Below are 7,480 nucleotides of genomic sequence, written 5' to 3'. Positions count from 1 at the left end.
GCATATGCTTGTGACCTAACCAAAAAAACATGGAATTACCTAATTCTTCTAGAACCGTCCAATCCCCGTCATCCAATGAGACATTAACCGAAATTCATCATTAAAAATAATATTAGTAATTGGCAACACTATCGTAATCATCTATTTATAGATATTATGTAATTTTAAGCATTTACTATTCTCAAAGAGACTCTAGTCACGGGGGCAAAATCTAACTAATGGTAATGAGAAATTACTACAGTTTAAACCCATGAACAAAGTTCAGATAAATGAAATAAAATCATGAACCAGTATGCTCTGATCCCAACATGAGTTTTTAAAAAAGTAACAAGCGACATATGATGTGTTTTAATACCAATAAAAGACATGATCGCATTCAGAAATTATAGATTTGAGGAACTGTTTACAAGTCATACAAAAAGAACGAAAAATTTTTGATGATATCACCAATTGAGCCAGTAATTACTTTGCGGGGAAAATACAATTCTACCGTTGAAAAATTGACATATTGTGATCAGAACAACGGACGAGTAGAAATTGATACAAATGTTTGGTTGATACAGTAGTATGACATGCGTTGCCCTCGTTAGACAAATGAAGAGCAACAGTCAAACCGATACACCAATTGTGTAATTAACTATTCGTTGTAGTAAAATTGCTAAGACTCAAGCTTACCATTAGTCTTAAAATAGTTTAGGATTTTAAATTATGATCCTACCGTTATATTTACCTCATTATTTCAAACATGTTGAACAGTGTAGATTTAGTTTTATTCCTTCGTAAGATTAAATTCGCATTGTACTATTATGTGTGACTTGCCCATCTTTAAAAAAAAAGTCAATTATTTCGACCTGTAAGCAACATTGTTTGGTCATAAATATATGCTTCGGAAGCCAAGACATATTAGATTAATTATATTAAGGTAGCAACTTAGCATATATGATTTCAAGAATAGTAAATAAGCCTAATTTACATGACAGCATGGAAAGCAAAAACTACAGTGCTAAACGCAAGTACAAATTACAAGCATCCCTTTTTACAAATCTGGTCAACTTCTAGATTTTCCTAAACCGTAGATGGCGGAGCAGAAGATGACGATAACAATACCTTTGTAGTGCACAAGAACTAAAAACACGCAATTAATTATTAAAGATGTAAAATTCTTTCATGTCCCATTTACACTACAAACAGGAAAATAAACTAGCACTTAATAACTACGAAATGCTGGTAAATATATAATTATTCAAATGTTCATTCAACGAACTCACTTTTGATGTCCCGTAATGATCTGATAAACATATTAATACCAAATCTATACAAATAGAAATCATTGTGAATATGATCTCCCTTATTCGGAAGTGATTTGGTCAGTAACTTGCTAATAGCGTTTAAGTTATACTTTAAGAATATTTTCGTACTTAAAAGAAATGATATTGTCGCTGTTTAGCGTTTACCGTTGTTTAGGTGGGACAAAATGAACAAGAGATTTAATGGCAAAGAATTCAACGTATTATTGACCTCTGGGTACAGTTCTAAATGTTTAAACTTGAGTCGCTGCCTACCCAGACATCTGATTACAGATTACCCATTTGGATACCAATCATATATCTGTTTACCCTCACTTAACTCCACAGATTGTGTGCGAACACATTACATAGGTCCATTGATCTATATATTGGTCAGATCGTTTCAACCAGTTAGTATAAAACAAGATGTATAGACTACATCCGTTCACACAATTCATGTACATTGTTACATGAGCCCATGACGATAACAAGAGTATACATACAGATAATATCTGTACGACCTCGTTTGGATTTCCTCTCATACCAGATGTTCACCTCTCTATGAGATCATAATACACATTTAGGTACAGCTCTGCACACGTATCCTTGTTCATAAGACCTAACCAGCCATCTGATTATAGATGACCCATTTGGATACCAATTATATATCTGCTTACCTATTTGCTTACAATCAATATACATGACTCTGTCGTCCTTCCTCATACCAGCGTTTTCTGATAAAGACTCGCACATTGCAAGCGAAACAAATATTTTGTTTCCTTCAGCTACTGAGCTGTTCGCCAGGTAAGATTTTAAAAGTTGTCAATAACCTTTTCATGAAATTGGCAAAGCGAAGTATGTCTGATGTGTCATAATTTACATTTGTGACAGCAATGTTGTCAAAACTGTTTAGTGTGAATACAGTCGGGGGAGTTATGTACGGAGACTTATACAACGATATCACCATAGCATATACGTGTAGTCGTACAGACGAAATCTAGTTTGGCAGCTGTGCTTTTCTTACTCGCCCCTCTCAACTGCTCCCAAACACCTTTGTAAAACAAGCTTGTATTATGTAATCAAGGACCACCTTATTTTTTGTTCTTTTTAATTGTAGGTATTAATTTGACGATAGGTATTATTTATGGCCTTGATAAAGAGTTTACTAATAGCTCTTTTTTCTCCACATGACTCGCTATCGTTTCACGTCCAACTATCCAATATTAAAACCGTCATGCTGCAGACAAAATCGCAAGCATGCTTGCAAATACAACATTCTGCAGTATAATGACATGCACAAACATTCAGCATTTCAAACATGTATACACATTCTGATTCTGCATACAAACACTTTCAGCAGTCCAATTACATGCAAACACATTCTCAATTTCTTTCATTTTTCTTTCTTGCCTTTCTTCCATCTGCATAACACTCCTTCACGAGTTATTTTTTGCTGAATACTTGTAAACACGTACATCTAATATAAAGACACGTTCAACCACCACTAATAAATACAAGTGACCCATTTAAATTAAGACAAGTGCATACTTCATATCACAGGAACGCACCAATCTATTGTCATCATCCACTTACCAAATAATTTTGAATGACAGTTAAAACATAAGAATACATCATGTTCATTAGAGTCATGGTGTTGAAAAGAGCAATACTGGTTCATTAAATGTTCACTACGTAGATCATATATTTCCTTAATTAAAAGATATATACAATTACGTGCTGTCGGGAACTATACTTGTGTAACGTCGCCCATCTAGAGGGGTGGTTAATTGGATTTGGCTGGCGTTATCTAGAGGATGACCTCCCTCCATATTACAGCGTGGTGGGAGTGGAATATAGAATTTCAACAGAGAATATACATATATATTCCTTCAATTTGTACATACAAGAGTTTTGCTCAACGTGGATTTGAAAAAATTAAACGTTCAAAATTATTACTGTACCTACTCATATATTATAACTGATATATGTATCAAAACATTAGATATCTTGGGCATGGGGCGTGGGGTCAAATGTCTGGGTGCTCGCGATCAAACCTATATTTATTAGTACAGATGAAACATTCCTGTCAGCTTGTATGTAGAGAAGAGGATTTGAGCCGCGGCAATTTCTGGACCTTTATGAAGTTGATACGTATGCTTCCAATGAAGGATCGTAGCCAGTTATCTTTCCAACATGTGCAGGCACAGCAAAACTTGGTCCCGATGTTGAAAAATCTGAATTTAACACACATATATGATATTGTATTTAGTATTCAGTCGTATCTTCATTAAGTTTAACTGACTTTTGTTGATGCTGCCCTAGAGGGAAATGAATTATAAATATATAACAAAGCTTGTAAATAGTTAGTGCTTAGAAGTATACAACTATATGTAATAATTATGGGCAATTATTTTACCATTATCAATCGGAAAATCGATTAATCATTGCACACTTTCTGAATATTATCGCTACAGTCAGATTGTCGGAAGAAAATGGCGGACGTAAACGATGCATGGTGGTTTGTCAAATTTACGATTGCGATGGCATTTTCTGGACCTACATGCCTTTGAAACACGTGCTTTCAATTCCGCACCAAAGAGTCAGGTGCTAATTTCGGTAATGAGTGTTCCAAACTCAAGACTGTTAAAGGACTGAAAATCCATCAATAAAACAATGTCTCACTTTTCATTTACAACAAAGATAAGCTCTCAGAAGATTCTTTTTCCTAAAATTAACTTACATTATTAACTAATCCCGACCAGCCAAACCCAGATATACTCTTAATTTAAGTTTCCCAATTTCCATTCTGGTTCCCATTTTTCCATATAATTAATACAGTGGGTCCGTAAGGTTTCTCTCGCTCACTGGGATCACTGCCCTCAGCCTGAATGTCCCGTTAAGAGAGACAACTCCAGCTGTTCAATCCAGTGTAAATCACGTTTTTCATGTCCGAAGGCCATTTTTGAGAACACGTGGCGCTCACAGTGCCAACACGTGCACAGGTCCTTTCCCTGAGCGACAATTTTGAAAAATATAACGTACTTTAATAGTGGTGTCCCCTGCCACCTTTAAGCAAGTATAAAGGGCGCAATAGATATCTACAGGAAACTACCAAAATCGTACCCCAAGACGACAGATTCCGACTTTGATGTTTAATTTTATTTGATTGCGACGACGTTAGCCAGTAAACGTTTTAAAAAGCGTTTATGTTTCCGAATCTAATGAATGGGGGCTTCTCGTCGCTTGCAGTTTAATATTAAAAGAACCGTTTGTTCATCGAGGGTTTTATCTGAATTTTGTTCATTAACATGTTTATTTACATGATAACATATTTCCTTGAAACCACATATTGTCCTTCGTATTGGAATGCGTAGAATCCGGCATCCAAAATTTAGTCGTAAACTTTAATCAAGAACAAAAACACTATCCGGTCTTGTTTTTGTAATCTCGTTGCCAATAACTTGTTAGTTATCTTTTTCTTGGCACAATTTTCGGAAACACTCATACCTCTCGATCTATTTCGGGGTATAATCTGTCCGACCAAGACCTTCTTGAGTTTGCAAATTTCTTCAATTTGCATCACAACTGCGTTTCTAGAGTCCCTTAAGTCACTGAATCCAATCTGCAGATACACATAATGATTCTAAGATGTAAGTGGTTCCTTCAAGATTGGTTTCATTGGTGCCGCCACTGAACCTCTTAATTCAGTTTCAATCCCTCGCCTGTATAGGCGCATATCTGCTTGAATGTATGACTCCGCCCACCTTAAGTAATCGATAAAAAAACAACAATAAAAAACAACAACAACACCATAGCCATGTATTCCAAAGCTGCAATATTTAAAATGGCAATTCTAGAACCTTATTATGAAAACTCTAAAAGGAACGGTCATCTTTTCAATTCGCTTGTCTGAACGTTAAGTCCTAAACGCTTAATATCGCTTCCCAAGACTGGTACCAGCATCTCCTTCAAACGGTTCCCTACGATACTTCTCTGTGACCCTCACTTTGATGTTTCCCTAACATGTATATTTACCAAGCTATTAATGCCAAACTAAAGATAGATGTTACGGTCGACTATACTATATCAAACAGAACAATATATTATCATACCAAAACTTTGTGTTGCTTTAATCGTGTAAAAAGTATATTTCTGCAATGGTAAACATTGTCATATTTGTTACACCTTAGTTAAATGGAGGCTATTCAATAATCAACAAAAAGCAAAGTAACTCCGTTTTAGTTTTTATACCGCCTTTGTTTTACTTTAACCGTGTAAAAAGTAGATTTTTTACAGGAATAAAAATTAACAAATACAATATAAATTAATTAATTATGTTTGTGTACATTATGGTATAAGTTGTGCATGAATATCAGTTTTAAATGGAATAAATAGTAAAAGTTTATGAATTACGCTTCTCCAAGTTTTTGTCTCTGAGTTTTTTATACTGAGTTTCCGATAATGCTAAGCAAAACCATATTTTCTTTAGCAAGTCTATATTTTACAAAATTTTGTTACACGTCTCCACGACGATAATGCCGATGGGATGCAAGAGGATCTCCCTCCCCCAATTAATGTGATCCTTGTCTTAGTAGAGACAATGAAGAGTACAAATATCAAATTCCGGTTCTGGAAGGAAATATCGAGCATAGGAAACCAAATGGAGAACATTCAATGACAAATGGCACGAATTAGTGGCTGTCCAGTTAGCCACCACACCTTTTATTTTACAAAAGTTGGTTGTTACACTTATCCGTGACGATGACAGACAGAAATGGGAGAGGACCACCACCCCTTCCACCATCTCAGTTGATCCTTATGGTCAGTTTCAAATTGCATAACGAGTTAAGTTTTAAGGAAATTGAGAATATTACATGACAAATGACAGGACAAGTGGCTGTCCAGTGAGCTGAGCAAGACCAAGTGACTGTCCAGTAACACTACATTCTTGGTATAATTTCGCATGCTAATTAAAAACTATGTGGCTAAAAGCATTATTGTTTTGTGTAATAAAAAAGTTTATTAAAAAAACGTCATTTATCATCAAACTACATCTGCGATCAGTAGAATGTGGCAAAAAGGATTAAGACTTGGAGACGACGAAAAGAGATCTCTGTCTTTCTAGAAATCACACATATCAAATTCAGTTTGTTTAAGGGAATATCGATCATTGGAAACCACACTGAGAACATTCAATGATAAGTGGCACGAATTAGTGGTTGTTCAGTTAGCCGGTACCTGGTCGATCCGTACCCAAGTCGTTTCGTACCCAGTGGAAATTGGTCGTTTCGTACCCATGGTGCTGGTCGTTTCGTGCCCAAGGTGCTGGTCGTTTCATACCAATTAATTTACAAGTGTACAAGTATTTTCATATTTACAGCTCCCATTTCCTAACTTAAACAAAGCATATCCGGGCAAACAAATTTTGTCGCCTGCTTTTAAAGGTGTTGAACGTAATATATTATACAGGCAACCAAGCCATTTTGGTGGGGAGGGGGAGACAGCCGATATCATTGGCATACTTGTGCACATATTTGCTCACTTTTGTTTTCCTCCACATAAATAAGAGAGAGAGAGAGAGAGAGAGAGAGAGAGAGAGAGAGATTTAATTTGGCACTGCATTTTACATATATTTACTTTGTTGTTTTAAAACAGATTTGATTATTTAAATAATCGAAGATATGGATGCATGCTTTGATTGAGCCAGTATTGAACCGTATTCAATACAGCACCCTATGTAATACGGCATATATTTTTCCCAGATTAGAACAGTAAGTTACCATCCAAAGAATGAATGAAGGAGATGTCTCAGTAAGACGAAAGAATAGCTCGGAAAGGTTTCTTAAATAACAAAAGACTAACAACATTATTCCGAAATGTACATTCTAGAGTTTTATTACATGCATACATGAAGAAAATACAATTACAATATGCTTGGTATAATAATGCAATTAAATTGCCTTGTTATTCAGTTGTCGGGCCATATATACTGCTGCAACGTTTCAGTAATTTTGAGGAGGAGATGACTCCGTTCTGATACTCTTCCCACACCGAGAATATTCTCGCCTGCATTTGTTATTATTTTCTGGTATCTTCTTAGCTTTTTTTCCGATGCCAGTTGAATCTGTGTTATAACTGAAGTGGCTTCGTCATATAAAAGACTGACTAGCGCATAGAATGGAAGAATGACTTTG

General features: G+C 35.6%; 1 protein-coding gene across 5 annotated transcripts in view; it reads left to right on the top strand.

The window, feature by feature from the left end:
- Positions 1-1,990: 1,990 nt before the first annotated feature.
- Positions 1,991-7,480, top strand: part of LOC149796914 (uncharacterized) — a 73,121-nt gene continuing 67,631 nt past the window's right edge. For all 5 annotated transcript variants that reach the window (XM_089960301.1, XM_089960300.1, XM_089960299.1 and 2 more), the window contains exon 1: positions 1,991-2,090. The gene's annotated coding sequence lies outside the window, so the exon portion shown is untranslated. The remainder of the gene's footprint in view (positions 2,091-7,480) is intronic.

The sequence above is a fragment of the Sinohyriopsis cumingii genome, chromosome 6, assembly GCF_028554795.1.
Source record: "Sinohyriopsis cumingii isolate HCF-2022 chromosome 6, ASM2855479v2, whole genome shotgun sequence".
In the NCBI taxonomy this organism is placed as follows: domain Eukaryota; kingdom Metazoa; phylum Mollusca; class Bivalvia; order Unionida; family Unionidae; genus Sinohyriopsis; species Sinohyriopsis cumingii.
Note: the sequence above shows the minus strand (reverse complement) of the source record. Positions and strands in the feature narration are given on the sequence as shown.